The sequence below is a fragment of the Bos grunniens genome, chromosome 12, assembly GCF_055505025.1.
Source record: "Bos grunniens cultivar Pamir isolate PY7600 chromosome 12, Bosgru_T2T1.0, whole genome shotgun sequence".
In the NCBI taxonomy this organism is placed as follows: Eukaryota; Metazoa; Chordata; class Mammalia; order Artiodactyla; family Bovidae; genus Bos; species Bos grunniens.
Genome location: NC_141176.1, coordinates 55,706,363 through 55,727,092, shown reverse-complemented (window position 1 = coordinate 55,727,092; position 20,730 = coordinate 55,706,363). Strand labels below are relative to the sequence as shown.

The 20,730-nt window shown below is 40.8% G+C and overlaps 1 protein-coding gene across 38 annotated transcripts in view; it reads right to left on the bottom strand.

Moving 5' to 3' along the window:
• LOC147361797 (uncharacterized) overlaps positions 1-20,730 on the bottom strand; it is a 331,684-nt gene that overhangs the window by 240,140 nt on the left and 70,814 nt on the right. For all 38 annotated transcript variants that reach the window (XR_015138284.1, XR_015138282.1, XR_015138283.1 and 35 more), the window contains one exon: positions 15,985-16,043. The gene's annotated coding sequence lies outside the window, so the exon portion shown is untranslated. The remainder of the gene's footprint in view (positions 1-15,984; positions 16,044-20,730) is intronic.

Below are 20,730 nucleotides of genomic sequence, written 5' to 3'. Positions count from 1 at the left end.
AAGCTTTTTTTTTTTTTTTTTTTTTTTTGAGTGAATGGGAACAATCTGGGAAGAAACAATAAGATGGGATATGCTGTGAAAAGGGGTTGATTTGGTTTTACTCTTGTAATTAGTGTTTGCCATGTTCATGGCAAAAACACAATTTAATAATGAATGTCAAAAACATCATTCTAAGTAAAACACCATTAGTCTATGACTCATAATCCTCTGTTAGGGACAGCCTAGTGTCAATGGTTTACCCTTTTAATTCCTTGAGTGAGCTAAATGGTGTAAGAGTAGTAAGTACTTTTATTTTTTTTATATTAAGGAAATGTAAACAATGGATGTGTTCTCACTATCCAATGTACTTAATCTCTTGGATTCACTGTAATCATAAATGAATTTGAAGTATATTTTTGATGACTTTCATGGAGGAAAAACATGAAGAAAATAGTACTTGTCAAACATGAGTTTTCTCAAAATTATTTTTCTATTTAAAGACAATGCCCCTGAATTATTTCAGGGTAATATTTTTTTAAATATGGGAAAGCTGCACTGTAATATGGTTGGTGCTCATTAAACGCTTCTGACATTTTCAGAAAGTAGATATTTAAGCTGTCCTTTGTAACAAAGAGGGAAAGTCAAAACCTATTTTAGTCCAGATAATCATATAGGGGCAAAGTCAATTTTTTAGATTCCCTCCCCACCTTCATTTTTCTAAATATGTTTTTAGCTACCATGGCAGTGCCAGGTGGCAAGGGATATCATGTGTTTAATCGAGTGAGGTGCAAATCTTTGAAACAACTAGACTTGGCTGACACATCCTTTCTTCGTAGTCCACCGCCGCACTTGTGTGCTCAGCATTCTACCTGTCTACCTCCTAACTCAAAGAAGATCTACTTACTTCATCCTTCAAGGGCTTCCCTGGTAGCTCAGACTGTAAAGAATCAGCCTGCAATGCAGGAGACTGGGTTGGATCCCCTGGGTCAGGAAGATCCTCTGGAGAAGAAAATGGCAACCCACTCCAATATTCTTGCCTGGAGAATCCCATGGATGGAAGAGCCTGGTGGGCTACAGTCCATGGGGTCACAAGACTCAGACATGACTTAGCGACTAAACCACCTCAGGGTAATGAACTCATCCCAACCAGTCACTTAAATAACCTAATTTAGAATGAATCACAGGGCTTCCTTGGTGGCTCAGTAGTGAAAAGTCCACCTGCCAAAGCAGGAGACCCAGAGAGGTTCCATCCCTAATCCGGGAAGACTCCACATGCTCCAGAGCAACTAAGCCCGTGAGACACAACAATTAAGCCAATGCTCTAGAGCCCGGGAGCTACTTAAGTGCATGCACCCTAGAGACCATGCTCTGCAACAAGAGAAGCCACAGCAACGAGAAGTCCCAGCCCTGCAGCTAGAGAGAAACCCCTACTCACCGGAACTAGAGAAAAACGCACACAGCAACGAACACCCCACACAACCAAAAAGAAATAAATAAATAAACTAAAAAGAAGAATGAATCACAGCGCCCCATGCTTGCCATGCTCATTGCCAAAAGCTCATATCAGACCCAGTCCCTTTGCTTCAGGGTTGGGTGACGTTTTCTGAACTGTCTTCAGCACTTCCACCCTCCTCTGTGTGCCATCTGCAGAGTGCAGTCCCATTGCTCTTCCCTGAACATCACTTAATCACCTTCTTCTCCAGTTTAAAGTCCCGCACCCAGGGACTTCCCTAGTGGTCCAGTGGCTGAGACTCTGCACTCCCAATGGATGGGGGCCTAGGTTTGATCCCTGGTCAGGGAACTAAATCTGACATGCCACAACAAGAGTTCACATACTAAAGATACCACATGCTGCAACTAAGACCCAGTGCAGCCAAATAAATAGGTAAATACTTTAAAAAATTTTTAAACATGAAAATAAAAATCTCACCCATATCATATCCAGATCAATGACCAAGGGCCTATAATTACTACAAGCCTTGCTGCTTCTGATCCTTCCTTCCAGAATGTCTTTCACCATCATTGTTTGCTTCTCCAAAGCCTATGGACACTTTGGACCTGGGGAATCTTGTTAAAATGTCAATTCCAATTCAGTAGGTCTAAAGTGGAGCCTGATATTCTGCTGTGGTGTCATTGCTTGTGGTATAGACTGGTGATGTCATTGCTTGTGGTATGGACTGCACTGTGAAAAACAAAGGCATAGACAACTGTTCCCTTTTGTGAGAGAAACCCTGATCTCTGGCAAGGGCCAGAGAAGAGAACTATATGTAATAAAATATATTCCATCTGATTGGGTCAAATAGAAGCAAATTCTTTACAAAAGTAATAAGGGGGACTTCCCTGGTGGTCTAGTGGCTAAGAATCCACTTGCCAATTCAGGAAACATGGGTTCAACCCCTGGCCCAGGAAGATTCCATAGGCTGTGGGGCAGCTAGACCCATGTGCCACAGTGACTGAGCCCAGTGTCCCCAGAGCCCATGCTTCACAACAGAGAAGTCACTGCACTGCAAAGCCCATGCACCACAATGAAGGGTAGCCCCTGCTTGCCACAACTAGAGAAAGCTGGCATGTAGCAATGAAGACCCAGGGCAGCCAACAATAAATAGATAGATAAATAACTTTTTTAAGTTGCATGCTACTGCACAGTTGATTGATAACTATGTACACATATGCCAGAGATTTGTCTATAGCCTTTGTAAATGAATAAACCCAAAAATAACAATGGAAACTTCAGAAACAATTGTCCAAAATGTTTATATAACACTCAAATACTAGCACAAATAACATGACAGAACTTGGTCTGAACACTGCACTTCTGTCCTCCAGGCTTGTGCATCACGCATTTATTTGCTTTTGCTCAGTCACTGCCCTCCTGCCTGCAGTGATCCATGAGCTGGACTTTCTCATCGGTTCCACTACCTGGAGTCCAGCGCCCTGTAGCCAAGGTACTTCTTGCCTGTCTTTAATCTCTACACCACTGGAAGAGCTAAAGTAACGTACTTCAAAAAATCCCAGTGGATGGGTATTATAAAGTGTATGTACTTTCATTTAAAGTGCTTTTTTTTTTTTAAAAGAAGGCCATGATTTCTACTTGTTCCATGTGTTAGGTATTGACAGAGATCCCTAATCCAAGAGAACAATCTTCAGAGTAGGCACAGTAACTAACTACTCTTAATTACACTGGCTAGAAAAGAGATGGAAAATAAAACCGGTCACATTTTCACATTGTTTCAAACATAGAATTATTAAATATGTAGCTTTGCTCTTTTTATTGAGTTCATAATCATGATGAAAGCTTGAATCCTCTGAACTCTGGGAGACCAAAAAAAGTATTTATCTTTGGGGGAAATGGAGTCAGCTTTTCTGTTGCTGCCATTGGTTAGTCCCTAAATTGTATCCAACTCTTTGCAACCCCATGGACTGTAGCCTGCCAGACTTCTCTGTCCATGGGATTTCCCAGGCAAGAATACTGGAGCAGATTGCCATTTCCTTCTCCAGGGGGTCTTCCTGACCCAGGGACTGAACCAGTGTCTTCTGCTTTGGCAGGCAGATTTGTTACCACTGAGCCACCTGGGAAGACCCAGCCTTTCTCTAGGCCTTCATCAAATACAGTTCAGTTTTGATAAAATGGAAAATTATATAAATTTTGTTAAATTTGGTAAAAGAAGCGTTTTCAAATAAAGAGTACTTAAGTTTTCCATGTGTATTATTGCTTGGTCCAGAAGTGGACGTGTTACTCACTTGAGCTAATCAAAGACCTTACCTGTGATTGATGTACAAATGAGAAGAGAAGTTCTCTTTCTACCAGTTTGCAAATCTGGGAGAATATGAGTCTTGGCTTTATAGTAACCCAATGGTTCCTGCCACTTGGGAAGATCGTATGAACTCACAAATGTGTGTGTGCATGTGTATGAAGAAGGGAAGGGGGAAAGATAGGGGAAGGAGAAGAATAGAGTTGGTGGGGAGGAAAGTTGAGAGAAGAGACATTTGCCAGTACTGAGCTTGTGTCCTAACCAGTAAGACCTAATCTCTGAAACTTTTCTTTCGATCATGTGAACTACCTCCAGTACACTATTCCAACTTGAAAGACAATGAATGCCCTTATTTTTGTTAATCTAGTTTGAATCAAAGAAATATTAATACCCCACATCCATATAGGATATGTTAGATCCACTGGGTTTTTTTTTTTTAGTTCTTCATTTGCTTGTTTATTGAATTACTGTTTTCTCACCTGCTCCATTCTGTCTAGGAATGCAACATGTATGTTTCTATAGCCCTTCTCTCAATCTTGTCCCATTAGATAACAAGTATCCAGTTTGATGGGGACATTATTTTCCAGTTGAGCAAAGTATAACTAAAATATCTTCAAAGCATGTAATAAAGAAATCATATTATTTTCTGATTCTTTCTTTTATATTTGATCCTAAAGCCAAGAGAAGAAAAGATAGCTTCCTTTTCCTCTCCCAGATACTCCAAGTGCCAAGAAGATTTTGCCTGGATAGGCCCCACAACAGTCAATACACATATGCACCAAAAAAACACACAAGGGTAAAGTCCTACCCAAAGATATATAGATCCCACCAAATTTATCCTGAAGACAGACTTAGAAAAATGCTTGTCAATGTCTCTGTTTCTTCCTGCTGAAAGTCGTAAAGTCACAGTAAATGAGGATTCCCCAAATTGCTACTCCTGGAGTGTCTGCAAAATTTAAGACTACTTCCTTTTTTGAAGAAGGTGATTTCATATAGACTCTGGGAGCAATATCAGATTCCCTGAATAAATAGGAGAGAAGCAGTAGGAAGGAGCAGGATCCTACACTCAAGAAATTGCCTCCATCATTTAACTATATATAAGTACCGAAGTCTTGTCGGAGAACCTCTACTGTAACAAGAGAAGTTTCAGTACCATACTGTCTTGATAACTGTGGCTTTGTAGTAGAGCCTGAAGTCAGGTAGGTTGATTCCTCCAGTTCCATTTTTCTTTCTCAAGATCGCTTTGGCTATTCGAGGTTTTTTGTATTTCCATACAAATTGTGAAATTATTTGTTCTAGCTCTGTGAAGAATACTGTTGGTAGCTTGATAGGGATTGCATTGAATCTATAAATTGCTTTGGGTAGTATACTCATTTTCACTATATTGATTCTTCCAATCCATGAACATGGTATATTTCTCCATCTATTAGTGTCCTCTTTGATTTCTTTCACCAGTGTTTTATAGTTATATAGTTTTATATATCTACCTAAAGAAACTAAAGACCTATATATAGAAAACTATAAAACACTGGTGAAAGAGAAGTTTCAAAAAAGAAAAACATGAGTTGACCCTAAAATATATACCCAAAATATGAATCTTCCTATTGCGTCCTTCCCTGAGAAACGCAGGTTGCTACATTTAAAATATCATTTTCCCAAAAACCTCATTTCCCAAACACTTCACACAGTTGAGCCATTCTCAACAGGTGGAGTCCTGTCCTTCCTTAATCCCCCAAAGACAGTAAATTCACTGAGTCAGTCATAGAGCAGAAAGGGAAAGTTGAGGCAGTGAGATTTTTCTGGGACAAACATTGTGATGTCTCTAGTCAACAGCAGAGCTCACCATCAATACAGCCTCATTCTCTAAACATGCTGGGCTTTCTCCCTGCTTCTTTACACGGGTCTTCATTGTGTTACTCGGTCACTTTCTCATGAAGACCACACTCCTGCCTTCTGGAATTCTCCTCCCTTTACTATGGTGAGAGGAACTTCCTACAGACTCTTGGATTTCTTCTGCTCAAATGAAGACAGTAGAAGACTGTTCTAATGTCTCCCTAAACACTGTCCATCATGCTACAGATTTATACATCAGAGTCCAATGTAGAAAACAATGTAACAAAACCAACTTGACCCTTTTCTGTATGGACCCTTTACCTCTGCCACTTAGCAGCTGTGTGGTCTTAACCCTTTTATGCCTCAGTTTTCTCATTTGTAAAATGGAGAAAGCAGTGATAACTCCAGCATGTAATAATGGTCACATTTAGATAAACTCATACACGTAGCGTTTCAAGATTGCTGTCATGTCAGAAGGACATATAAGTGTATCCTCGTTATCACCTCCCGCACTTCCCCCTTGCTTGGCATTGTCCATTGGCTCCTTTTACGTTCAAACTTACACCAACGGAAATTAAGATCCATGGCTTGTCACTTCAGTGGTCTATAATTTACTGCTTAATGGTCTAATGCCATGTTGAAAATTTGTTTTTTATAAGAATAAAGTTCACACATTTAAGAACTTTGTCTTTTCACAGATTTCAGTCCAGGATCTAGAAGCAAGTCTGTAGGAGTGATTTTCTTTTCAGTTCGTATGATTAATATCTTATCAAAGTTAGCTCAATTTTTCTGATTAACATGGAAAGAAGGAAAGAAAAGGGAGGGAGGGGGCGTTTAAAACAGGAGGAGACAAACAAGAAAGAAGAAGGAAAGGAGGAAAGGAAGATAGGAAGGAAGGAGAAAGAGATAGAGGAAGGAAAACTACTCTTAGGAAAATCATGAAACTACATCAAAATTCACTGTAAAACAATCCTATTTCATATCCTATTAAACTCCATAGGGAGTGACATTTGCTATAGTCAGAAAAACAGATGGTGGAAGGAGAGAGGAAAATAAAATGCTTTGAAAACTGAGCACGAAAATGCCATTGCTACCATTTTGGGTCCCTCTGACGTGTTCCAATATCACGTTATAGCCTCCAAGACAGTCAGTCTCTTTATTATGAGCATGCCTTCCAACCTAAAATAGTTCCACGGGGCTGCTAAAGTAAGAAGCGAGCGGTGTCTGGATGTGTGGTTGTGTGAGGTTGCATGTGAGCCTGTGAGTGGGGCCCGGCCGGGGAACAGTGGGGGTCATTCAAACCCATGAGACAGGCGGCCCTGAGTGGGACACGTTGCCAGCAGCACAGTGATTCATCTTCCTCTCAGGCCCAAGTACATCAAGTCCTCTGTTTTGCTCTTAGTTCACATTTGTCCTCTTTAAACCAATGAGTCATAAGTTGGAAATATGTATGAAATAAGCAAGAAGAATATGTCACTGAGTTATTTCTGGTCGTTCAATACACACATCCTAGGACGTCGTGCATTTGAAAGGCAAATTTTTAAACCAGAGAGGTTTATACAAAGCAGATAGAATTGGGTCTATGAGAAAAAAAAAAAACAGAAAGAGAGAGGAAAAAAAAAAAAAAATCAGGTGCAGGAAGAAATGGAGCCTGGTAAAATGATTAGATTTAGGTGGAGAGAATGAAATATTCCTTCATGCTCTCAAAAGGATAATTTTCTTCAGAGGAAATTGCATAAATTCTTGGTCACTTGAATTAGCAGAGAACTCTTCTTGCCAAAGTTTAGTGCTGGGAAACAAATGAGATTCGGACAGTTGCAAAGCCATCCCCGCTCTTGTGGCAAATATGAGCTTCATATCTTATACAAACTGAATTCTTCTATTAACACCTTCCCAGCCAAAACAAATTACCAGAGAAATCAGAGGGTTAAATGATGGAGGAGTTTTATCAGGAGAAAATACAAAGCTGAAATCAGCCTAAGAATGGCCAACAGGGCTGTTTTCATGTATCCATCTATTCAGAGGTTACCTGTTGAGCACCTGTCACATGCCAGCTTGTAAGTATCCAATGCACTGAGGATACAGCACGTTTCCTCATAGGCCTTGGTTTTTATGGGTCAAGACAGGTATTTAGCAAATGGTAGAAATAATATTTGTGACCATTACTAGTATGAAGAGTAGTTGAGGTAAGGGCCTTGCTTGTCTGGGTTTGGGAGCAAATGTGTGATGCAGATGTGAAGATTTGAAACTTTGCTGACACCCAAGGAGGTGAAAGATAAGAAGGCAAGAACAAGCAAAGGGAATATCACTGCAAGGCCATGAGGCTGGAAGGACAGTGAGATTTTTGAGAAACAGAGAAGAGTGTCTTTGGAGCACAGAGATGAGACTGGAAAGGCCAGAGGTCACAAAGATAAAACCTTCTAAACCATGCTGAGAACTGTGGACTTTCTCCAAAGAATAATTGCAAGTCACTGGAAGCAGGGAGTAACATAAGACATGCATTTTTAAAGATAACCATCTTTTATGGAAAGAATTTAGTGGGGGAAAAGGGAGAGAAAATGAAAAATGTTCAGGAGCTATTGAAGTACTCCAACATCTTGATCCAAGATGATGGCCATGGAGAAAGGAAACAGACAAAAGGTTGTGATGAATTGAGAAAGTCTTGTTAAGATGACAGTGATTGTTTTCACGCCCATGGAGGACAGAGCTGGATGGGAAAGAAAAAAGAGCGGAGTGGAGGATGGTGTCTGTGAGTCCTCCTCTGTAAATTATAAAAAAGACTTCTCTCTGTCACATATATTCTTGTAACTGAGACACTTCATCTTTCTTACTCTTTTTGTACCTTTTCCTCCACTGTTTTATGTAGAGTGATTCATGTCATAATGCAACCGGTAGTTGAAAGAATCTCTGCTCAGGGTCCTGGCAGAACAAAGGGGCCCAGGAAGTGTGGCCCGAGCTGTATATAATAACTGCTAGGACTCAGAAGACAGTGGGTGCTTCCTCCGTTTTATAGGGAATAATTTTATCATGTTACATGGAAGCAATTTCCTCTTGTAGAAAAGTCATGTGTGGAAGGAAGTATGTGTTTATTTTCAACAGCCAAAGTGTACACACTTACAGACATTCGTCACTTTTTTGGCTGCCCAGCATTTCACCTTCTTTTGTACATTTAGGAAATTTCACATCTTACAAATCTTGATGGGAGGCATGTCCTACCATAGACACAAAAGATGCCAGATTCTCACCAGGCCAGATTTCCTTACAGCTGGGGTGCAGGCACCATACCTAGGCAGAGCTAATCAGATATACCCGCCCTGTATTATAAATCAGGAATTAGGAAAAGAAGGGACAGCTGAAAATGTGCTTTGATGCACATGGTGGTGACAACATTGCTCTCTGCTTCTCAGAGATGGCAGGACTAGAGGGTCGAGGGTAGGTGGGACACACGTCAAGGTACAGATCTCAGAAATAGTCATCGTATTTTCTCCAGACCACCTATATGATGTGCTTTAGTTTCTGGCTCTTTTAAGTTATTTATTTACTCACTTTTGGCTGCACTGGGTCTTTGTCACTTTACACGGGTTTTCTCTAGTTACGGCGATGCGGGCTGCTCTTCTTTGCAGTGCGCGGGCTTCTCATTCACTGCAGTGGCTTCTCTTGTTGTGGGGCACAGGCTTCAATAGTTGTGGCACGTGGGCCCAGGAGTTGTGGCTCCCGGGCTCTAGGGCACAGGCTCAGTAGTTGTGGCACAGGGGCTTATTTGCTCCACGGCACAATAATATGGGATTCTCCCAGACCAGGTATCAAACCCATATCCTCGACATTGGCAGGCAGATTCTTAACCACTGAGCCACCAGAGAGGTCTCTAAATCATGGTTCCTGCTACATCAAATCTTAGACTCTTTGTTCTGCTTTCACAGTGATTCTGTGAGATTCTCAATATCCTTTCAATTAATTTTCTTCCTCCATTTATATCTGGCCTGTAAACTAAAACCCTTTAGAAATGCAATAATATTACACCTCCCACTCATTGGACAGTTTAACAATGAAACATTCTCCAAATGTAGATAATTAATTTAACAATCTGTTATTATATCAGTATAGCTCAGATGAATTCAGTGAATTCCATGGACAGAGAGGCCTGGTGGACTATATTCCATGGGGTTGCAAAGAGTCAGACATGACTGAGCAACTAACACTTGTGAAAATGGTTCAGATGACTGGAATCTTCATTCAGAAATCTCAGTTTCTATTATTTGTTGTATATTATTACTTCCTTAACGTCATAAAAACACACCCTTTTCCCTCAATACACAAGTACGGGCCTTTGAGAAGATGATGAGCAGAGATGAGATTTCAAACTCCAAAGCAATAAGTATGACTCTTTGTGCTGGCATCTTCTCGATGTCCATGCCACCAGGCAGGCTCCCTCTGACACTGCTGACGTAGAGACTAACCCCTCGCACCTCCTGCCAGAACCCAGAAGGCCCGTGACCTCAAGGAGGGATGCTTAGCCAAAGGCAACACAGAAGCAGCAACGAAGGGGAAGATTTAATGTTACCACAAGCCAAAATGGAGGAGACCGAAAGTATGTAATTCCAGGCTCCAATTGCCACACATTCCTCAAATGGTTCTCTTTGGATATAATTTTTTAAAAAGGTCCACCAGGGAGCTGGATATGCTCCTCTACCAGGAGTCTAACCCAGCCTGATAATCCTGCGAGCATTTTCACAAAGGTGCCGACGTCCCAGGGAGGCTCTGGCATGACCCAGCACTGTTAATAGTTCTCATCCTCTCACCCCTTTCTTAGCAGAGCAGCCTTTGAAAGGATTTGGCAGAACTCCATCGACAAAGTTCCGGCCCCATATTTTAAAGGCGGTCTTTTTTTAAACGGAAATAAGGTTGATTTACAATACTGTGTCAGTTTCAGAGGCACAGTAAAGGAATACATTTTTCCAGATTATTTTCCATTATAGGTTATTACAAGATACTGAATACAGCTCTCTGTACTATACAGTATATCCTTGTTGCTTATCTATTTTACATATAGTTAATATCTGTTGATCCCATACTCCTAATTTATCCCTCCTCCCTCCCTCTCCCCTTTGATCACCATAAGTTTGTTTTCTTTGTCCGTGAGTCTGTTTCTGTTTTGTTCATAGAATCATTTTTATTACTTTTTAGATTTCACATATAAGTGATATCATATAATATTTGTGTTTGTCTGACTTAGTATGATATTCTCTAGGTCCGTCCATGTTGCCGCCAATGGCAATATTTCATTCTTTTTGTGGCTAAGAGCCTATCGTGTATGTATACCACATCTTCTTTATTCATTCATCTGTTGATGGACACTTGGGTTGCTCCCATGTCTTGGCTATTGTAAATAGTGGCACAATGAACACTGGAGTGTATGTATGTATCTTTTTAAATTAGAATTTTCATCTTTTCCAAATATATGCCCAGGATTGGGATTACTGGATCCTATGATAGCTCTATTTTTAGTGTTTTAAGTAATCTTGATACTGTTTTCCCTGGTGTCTGCATGAATTTACATTCCCACGAACAGGGTAGGAGGGTTTCCTTTTCTCTACACCCTGTTCAGCATTTTTGATTCATATATTAAATGTTCAGCATTTATTATTCATTCTAATGATGGCCATTCTGACCGGTGTGAAGTGATACCTCACTGTGGTTTTGGTTTGCATTTCTCTAATAATTAGCAATGTTGAGCATCTTTTCATAGGTTAAATGCAGTCTTTCATTCTTAAAGTCAAATCTATTCTATTTTTTTCCTGAAGTAGAAACCTCCTGACATTCCATTAGTTTTAGCTCTGATGCCTACCCAGTGTCAGAGGCATTTGGGAGCTCCACACCAACACCCCAGTTAGTGGCACTGACAATGCTGGGGCTCAGGAAGCAATAGGAATAGAATGAGAACAAAGACTGCAGACTCAGTAGGGCCACTCCTGCTGGAAGAAACACGGGCAGAGATGTGGGCTCTGACTTTCACATTTTCTATCTAACACTCCCTTCCTAGGTGATTCCTGATCCTCCTCAAGTTTCATGACTTCAACTATCATCTACAAATAGCCAAATGTATATTTTCAGCATGAATTTCTCCCTTAACTCCAGAATCATACACCCTTACTTACACCCACTGCTTACTGTACATATACACGTGGATGTCTTACAAGTAGGACAAACGTAAAATGAGCAAAAACAAATTCTTTCTACCTCAACACCCTCCCCTAAGCTGCTTGTCCTCTAGTCATTTTTATCACAGTTAATGGCAGCTCCATTCTACCAGTTGCTCAGTCAAAACTTCAAACTTTACACCCAAATCATGAAGAAATCTTGCCAACTCTATCACTGAAATATATCCTGAATTTGACCTGTGCTTGACTTCTCTGTTGGCTCAGTGGTAAAGAATCTGCCTACAATGTGGGAGACCCAGGTTTGATTCCTGGGTTGGGAAGATCCCCTGGAGGAGGAAGTGGCCACCCACTCCAGTATTCTTGCCTGGAGAATTTCATGGACAGAGGAGCCTAGTAGGCTACAGTCCATGGGGTCACAAAGAATCGGACACAGGTGAGCGACTAACACTTTCATTTCTCTTACCACCTACCTCATCCAAACTGCCATCTGTTTTCATAGGAACAATTTCAGTGACCTCTTAATTGGTTACTCATTCAAATTTTTACTCCCCCACTCAACGTTCATTAAGGCCATTCACTTTCACTTACTAAAGTCAAGACATGGGTCCTTGCTGATCAAAGCTCTCCTGCAGTTTAACATCTCAGAATAAAATCTAAAGCTTTTATGATTCACAGACTCCCGTTGATATGGTCCTCTACTTTCTCATCTACCCCCTGTCTATTTCTCTCTCTCTTTCCACTCCAGATACACTGGCCTTTTTGCTTTTTCTTATACCTACCAGGTACTCTCCTAAATTGAGGTTCTGTGTATATTGTTGTTACATCTTTCTGAAATGCCCATCTACAAATCATAACCTGTAATTTCCCTTACTTCTTTTGGGACTTTCCCTGGCCCCCACATAAAATGGCCTCCTCAAAGAGTAATCCTGTGCTCTCTCATTATGCTTTATTGTCCCTCCTGCCTCCATAGTTTTGGCTTTGTGTCTAGTTTCTCTTGTTTCCCACCAGATCGTACTTAATGTAAACAAACCCTGGTTTATTTGATTCACTGCCGCATCCCCACACTGATGATATGAATCATCCATCCATAGCAAACTCTTACTTTGTAACAAATAAATCAAAGTATGAATAAAAAGAGATCTCTGAAGAAACCACAACATTTGAGGATTTAAGAAATAATAATAAGAGAGCTCATAAAGAAAACTTGAGTAGTCTCCAAAGAGGAGGCAACTAAACCAGACAGGCTGGTGACACTCAAGCCACAGGAAGCAACTATTTTGAGCAGGAGGAAGTGGTTAGCACAAGAAAATGTTCCAGAGGAGTGGCCAGTGAAGTGTGAGGTGAATGGGGAGAGTGGCAAAGAATCAGAGTCAAGAAAGAAGAGGGTTTCAAACAAGAAATGGTGATCAGCAATGTCCAACATTGATTTTGAATTAAGCAAGATCAGATGGTCTTAGGTTTGTAAAGCAAAGCAAAGATCTCTGTAACTTGAATAAGAATGGCCAAAATGATAGTTTAACTGCAGTGGCCCAATGAGCTGCAAGAAAGAAGGAAAGTGAATAATGAGTAGAATGTATGGTTATCTTAAGGTACTTTTTTTTTTTTTTTTTCAGACAGAAAAGTTTACTCTGTCTTTCTATACAGGTGAGAATAGTCTTGTGGACAGAAAGAAAAAAAAAAACAACAGTCCTGTAGTAAAAAGAGAATGGCAGAAATAATACTTTGAGTATTGGATTTCATTTCCTCTTGACTAGTCAAAGACGTTATTCCTGTACTTGTCCTTGCTCAAAGACCAGGCTTTTGTTATTCATTAAAAACTCAAAATAACCGCACCCAAGCTTGCCACGCTGCTTCTAATCTGCCTTTTCTCCTTTTGCAACATGTGAACGGTCCTGTACACAATCAGACAGGGCTGATGTATAACCCAGTTTATAGACTAAGCATATACAGAGCATGCTGATATTTTCAATCATGTTTCATTCAAAAGAAATTCCATTTGAGACAACTTCACTGATTTTATGATCCACTAAAAGGTCCTGGTTGCAAAACACCAGTACAGGGTCTGACAACAGAAAGTGAGTAGCTGATGTGGGGTTAAAGACAAAATCTTTGGAAATGAGTAGATCAAAGATTTGAGACCAGGATGATGGAAATACACGCAGTAGAGGTGTACTGAAATCAGAACATTACTGTCAACACAAGGGAAGCAGTGAGCCAACTGCTAAATCTGCTGAAGAACTGAGGTGATGTGGTCTAAGTGCCTCTGGATGGCTGCCACAGAGATGCACCTATTTGTCAGGCTTCAGTGGAGTTGGACCTCCTTTCTTGGTGATTGTAACAGCTCCTACCACTTCAACTGTCAATTTTATGTTAATGTCTTATAAGAATATATTTCCAGTGTTGCTCTGTCCTCTGAACCTCAGACTCACATAGCTGTCTACTGAAACAACATCTTCAGTGAATCTCCCATTAACCCCAACATCAAATACATCCAAAAGTGAAGAAATATCAATAACCTCAGACATGCAGATAACACCACCTTCATGGTAGAAAGCAAAGAGGAACTAAAGAGCCTCTTGATGATGGTGAAAGAGGACAGTGAAAAAGCTGGTTTAAAATTCAACAATCAAAAAACTAAAATCATGGTATCTGGTCCCATCACTTCATGACAATTAGACAGGGGAAATGCAGAAAGCAATGGCACCCCACTCCAGTACTCTTGCCTGGAAAATCCCATGGATGGAGGAGCCTGGTAGGCTGCAGTCCATGGGGTCGCGAAGAGTCAGACACGACTGAGCGACTTCACTTTCACTTTTCACTTTCATGCATTGGAGAAGGAAATGGCAACCTGCGGGGAGCTGCCCGTGAGAACGGGGTCCTTTATCTAAAGGACACAGCTCTGGGAGCTGCCTCAGTCCTTGAGGGTTTGCTTGCAAACATAGCTCTCTGTCCCGCCACCCCAGAGATTAGGTGATTATTTACTGCAGACACCTGGAGTTCTGGACAAACTTCTCACACACAGGGAAATGTTATCTGGTGTAAGAAATAATAACAGGGTGCCATTCCCATGCTCTCAAGATTTCTTGTGACTTTTTGTAAGATGTATAGGTCAACCAAGAAAACTGTTAACTGTCTTATTTTTCTCTTGCTCTCCTGTATAAATATAAGATGCTGAAAAAAGTCGTGGTCAGACCTCTTCCCTTTGTGGAGACGTGTCTGATCCTCTCGACCCCATCTTTGCTGTAGTATTCTTTTGCTGTAGTATTCTTTCTCAGCCGCGTTGTGCACGTTCTCGGGACCTGATCGACTTTGCCGGCTGGCTCCAGTAGCAACCCACTCCAGTGTTCTTGCCTGGAGAATCCCAGGGATGGCAGAGCCTGGTGGGCTGCCGTCTATCGGATCGCACAGAGTTGGACACAACTGAAGTGACTTAGCAGAGAGAGAGACAGAGGAAAAAATGGAAACAGTGACAGACTTTATTTCCTTGGGACAGTGACTACAGCCATGAAATTAAAAGATGCTTGCTCCTTGGAAGAAAAGCTATGGCAAACCTATACAACATCTTAAAAAGAAGAGATACCACTTTGCCAATGTAGGTCCACACAGTCAAAGCTATGGTTTTCCCAGTAGTCATGTATGGATGTGAGAGTTGGACTATAAGGAAGGCTGAGCATTGAAGAATTGATGCTTTTGAACTGTGGTGCTGGAGAAGTCCCTTGGACAGCAAGGAAATCAAACCAGTCGATCCTAAAGGAAATCAACCCTGAATGTTCATTGGAAGGACTGATGCTGAAGCTGAAGCTCCAATACTTTGGCCATCTGATGTGAACAGCTGACTCCCTGGAAAAATCCCTGATGCTGGGAAAGATTGAGGGAAGGAGGAGAAGGTGGCGATAAAGGACAAGATGGTTGGATAGCATCAGTGGACACAAGTTTGAGCAAACTCCAGGAGATAGCAAAGGACAGGGAAGCTTGGTGTGCTGCAGTCTATGGATTTGCAAAGAGTTGGACAGGATTGAGTGACTGAACAACAAAAACAGTAAAGAAATCTCTCATTCCTTCCTATTGCTTGAGAAAGAAATCTCAACACCGATCTCAGTTTCTCTCTCTCACCCCACACATCTACTCATACACTGGTGAGTCAAGCCCCCATATAGCTCTCATCTATCACACTTCTCCACACTCTTCTGTCACAGCTTTACTTTAGGAGTGCAGAATTTCTTTTTTCTTTCTTTTTTTTTTTTGAGTGCAGAATTTCTTACCTGGGTTTCTGCATCAATGTCCTCATGAGTACTCCTGTCTGCTTTCTTCCCCATGGTTTCTGCAAAAAAGATGGATTAGATGGAGAAATGACTAGAATGAGAGTCCACATACTAGACTTTTATTTTTGTTATTATTCTTGCTACCCAATTTTTCAATACTTCCAGTTTGAGAGAAATGCCCCACAGCAATTGAAGTGGGACAGATTTTTGTTCTCCCCACTTTCCAGTGCCTAAGGGATGGGCACACAATTTAGGGTACACTAATTTGACACGCACACTCAGGGTACTTGTTTTCAGCAGTGCCAGCACTCTTGGTGACATCCTAGACATGCTATTCTGATACATGACCTTGACTGAGGTCCCAGCTGACTAGGCCCCTTTGGCTTGCCTGCATTTTCTGAATCGTGTCCTTCAATGGGCCTGTTGATTCTCTAAGTATTCCAAAACCTGTATGAAAGATTCTCTTCTGCTTGAGTTAGCCACATTGTCATTTTCTATTGCTTACAACGAAAATTCTGACTGATGAAAACCAGTTAATAATAGTTTAATTGTTGTGATAATTTAGGATCAAAGGGGATAGTACCTGAATTTGAGCAAGGCTGTCATGATGGAAAGGAGAAGAGAGCATAGAAGTTAAAATTCATAACATAAATTCAGAGTGGGATAAAGAGAATAAAGAGTCAAAAAGGATGGGTTTTAGCCTGGATAAATGAGGTTTTTCCAGTTTCCAAATACAATGGAAAAGAGAGAAATGATAATAATAAAGGAGCTGTGCAGACAAGGAAGGGAGTATATTTGGGGTTGGGGTGATGGGAATAGTTACCATTCTATAAAAGCTGAGCTTGAGACTTTAAGATGATGTTATGGGAGACATAGAGCAGACAGATGGATAGAAGTATGAATCTGTGAGAAAATGTCAAGGATAAAGATAGAGAATTGAAGTCATCAGGAACTGAAATCATGAGAGGAAATGAGATCACTCTGGGAGAGTTCACAGCATGAGAACAGTGGGTCGAGGATGGACATCTGGAGAATACCATAATTTAAGAGATGAGCTTAGGAAGAAAAGCCTAGAAAATAAATCACATCATGTTGGACCATGGTTCCTTTCTTGATGAGACAATATGACTTCAATTACTCTTTCTAGTTTCCCTGGGCACGTAGAGCCCCTTGAAAATCATTTTCTTGTCTTTGGCAGCTCCTTCTCGATGAGTAATGATATCAAATAATTATCACCTGCCTGAAGTTCCTAACCCAAGATTCAGGCCCTACATCCTTTGTTGGCAACCTCTACCTACAAGGTTTGAAAAATAACACATCCCCTCGACATTGTAGACAATTTTTTCAGAGGGCGATCTCTACAAGCAGCACACAGAAGGCACTAGCGATCTGTCACTAACATTCCCATATACATCTATTCTTTATGCAGGCTTTCTCCATTTTTCCCTAAGACCACCTTAAGTATATGGATTCTAAAGGAAACAGAGCCCTATTCCAGTCACTCAGTTAGGATCTATTTGATCAACAAGGGACTCTCCCAGCTCCTTCCTTGGTTTTTTAACCCTATTTTTGTTTTTTGTTTTTTGTTTTTCTCGAATCAAACCAATACCACTGGTTAAAGATGCAATTGTGTTGACATACAAAGCTGTTAACAATTATAAAACCACCTCTTAGTTTCCACTGGCCTCCTTGGATTTAATTACTGCTGCAACCCAGCCAGCTTTAATTGGTGTACCAGAGGTGATAAAAAGGAAAATGAATCTACGTTCAATTCTTCCATCTTTTCCTTGCCTTGAGGTTGAGGAAGATGGAGAAAAGATTGTATTCTATAGAGTTATGAGGGTTAATTTTATGTGTCAAACTTATTGGACTAAGAAATACCCAGATAATTCATCGCCTCTCAGTATGCTCAGTCATATCTGAGTCTCTGCAGCCCCATGGACTGTAGCCCTCCAGGCTCCTCTGTCCATGGAATACTGGAATAGGTTGCCACTTCCTACTCCAGGAGTGTTGATCTTTAGTACAGACCATACCTGGTGGACCAGAGTCGACGAAAAGAAAGAGAGAAAAAGAGAGAAAGAGGCTAGTATTCCCTGGGTTACACAGAGAACCAATAAAGCCCTAGGACAGGTCTTGTACCGCTCATGGAGGCACAGGGTGTCCTCTCAAAGAGGTCTTGAAAGCCCAGGCAGGAAAGTGAGCTCAGTAGGTTTCTATGCTCCAGAGAATTAGTCAGAGGGAGAGAGAGAAAGAGAAAGAAAGAACGACACAGGGACCCAAGTCTCTAGTGGAACGAGGATATTTTATTAGCAGAAATGCAGGCTTATATATCTTTAGTAAAATGATTATTTGGCCATTACAAAGGATGAAATCCCATCAACTGCAACAAAATGGATAGTCTAATACATATAAAGTCACTGACACTGAAAAGAGTCATTGAAGGGAATTACTGAAAGGAAAATAAGCAGGTACCCTTTCCCATGATCTCAGTCCTGAGAACTGCATGCAGCTCTACTCATTCCCAGAATAGGAACTGATAAGGAACAGAGAATCCTTGAGAAATGGCACACAGAGGAAGAAGAGTGTAACATATTAGATTCCTTAAAGCTGAATGTCCCCTGACACAGGAGATCTTCCCAATCCAGGGATCGAACCTGTGTCTCTAGCATCTCCTGTATTGGCAGGCAGATCCTTAACCACTAGTGCCACCTGGGAAGATCTCTCTCACCAATGCAGATGGGCATCAGCCAATCTGTTAAGAGCCTGAATAGAACAAAAGAGCAAAGGAAGGGCAAACTTGCTTCCTGCTTGGTCTGGGACACCCATCTCCTGCTGTGGGACTCCTGATTCTCGGGTCTGGACTAGAACTGTACCGCTTGCTCTCCTACACCTCAAGCCTGAAGATGGCAGACCCTGGGATTTCTTAATAGTGAGCTCATTTACTCATATGAGACAATCTCTCACAATAAATCTGTTTCTGTATATCTGTGTATATACTACTGCTTCTGTTTCTCTGCTGCTGCTGCTACTGCTGCTGCTGCTAAGTCGCTTCAGTCGTGTCCAACTCTGTGCAACCCCACAGACAGCAGCCCACCAGGCTTCCCCATCCCTGGGATTCTCCAGGCAAGAACACTGGAGTGGGTTGCCATTTCCTTCTCCAATGCAGGAAAGTGAAAAGTGAAAGTGAAGTCGCTCAGTTGTGTCCGACTCTAGCGACCCCATGGACTGCAGCCCACCAGGCTTCTCCATCCATGGGATTCTTCAGGCAAGAGTACTGGAGTGGGGTGCCATTGCCTTCTCCGTCAGTTTCTCTGGAAAGCCCTAATACAAGGACCAAGATAGGACTCTCTGTTACTGTAATTCTCTGTTACTATCCAATGCAGCAGGAAAAAATGAGAAAGAAAACAATAAGCTAAGAGTCAATACATAGGACCATGATTCGTGGACTATAAACGCATGTAAGTATATCAAGTTCAGGGTGTAAGAATATCAAGTTCAGGGTATTAGGTTAAAATAAAGGTTCAAAAATAAAATAATGATTTGGGAGAATGGCATTGAAACATGTATAATATCATATATGAAACGAGTCGCCAGTCCCAGTTCGATGCACAATACTGGATGCTTGGGGCTGGTGCACTGGGATGACCCAGAGGGATGGTATGGGGAGGGAGGAGGGAGGAGGGTTCAGGATGGGGAACACATGTATACCTGTGGCGGATTCATTTTGATATATGGCAAAACTAATACAATATTGTAAAATTAAAAAATAAAGTAAAATAGATAAACAAAAGTTCAAGTCACAAAGGTAAGAGTTTAGGTTAATATTGGGAGAAGGAGTAGTCTTGGGGATTGACAAGAATCAGAAAAATGTTTACAATTTATAGAAAGATGTAAGGTAAGGTTTGACTAGCTTAAAAGTCATTGGGATGGGAAACAGTATCAGTGAAACTATGGACAACATAAAAAGAAGAGAAGAAAGTAGAAAGACTGAGCAGAAACTGTTTGAAAGTTGTATTTTAAAAAGTAATGGGAGGAACTCCTTGGGGGTCCAGTGGTTAGGGCTCTGCATTCTCATTGCCAAAGGCCTGGGTTCAGTCCCTGGTCAGGGAACTAACATCTCAGAAGTTGTGTAATGTGGCCAAAAAACAAAAAAAACAAAGTAACAGGAGAAGTGTTTTACGAAGCTCAAGGAAGAAAAGAAAGTATGTTTATATCAATGGACACCAATGAAGAGACAGAATAATATTAATATTAATTATCTAAAATAACATCAATTAATAAAAATACTAATATTAGTAACTAATAATTGAACTAGATCCACTGATTTGACTATTTGTAAGCCATTTATGTCCTTGTCAATAGCTGTGTCTGTATAGTGACAAGGATGGAAAGCAGAAATTGGTGGGTTGTCAAGTAGACAAAAGAAAAATTGCAGAGATCAAGCAAACATCACATTTTCAGCAACTGCAGTTGTAAATAGAAAAATAATAAAATGATAGCTAGAAGGAGACAGAAACTAAGGTTTCATCATTTTCTTTTCAGAAAGAGATGTGAGCACTGAATATGTTTTTCTATGATGTGACAAATAGGAAATTCAACTTAAATTGCTTAAACCACTAAAGTTATTTATTGAGTCTTTAAAGTAAAATGACCTAGAAGTACAGTCAGCTTTAAGACTGGTTTGATAAGTTTCTGTTTCTCTAGTAAAAATGAATCACTAGAGTCAGCAGTGGGATCAATTTCCTT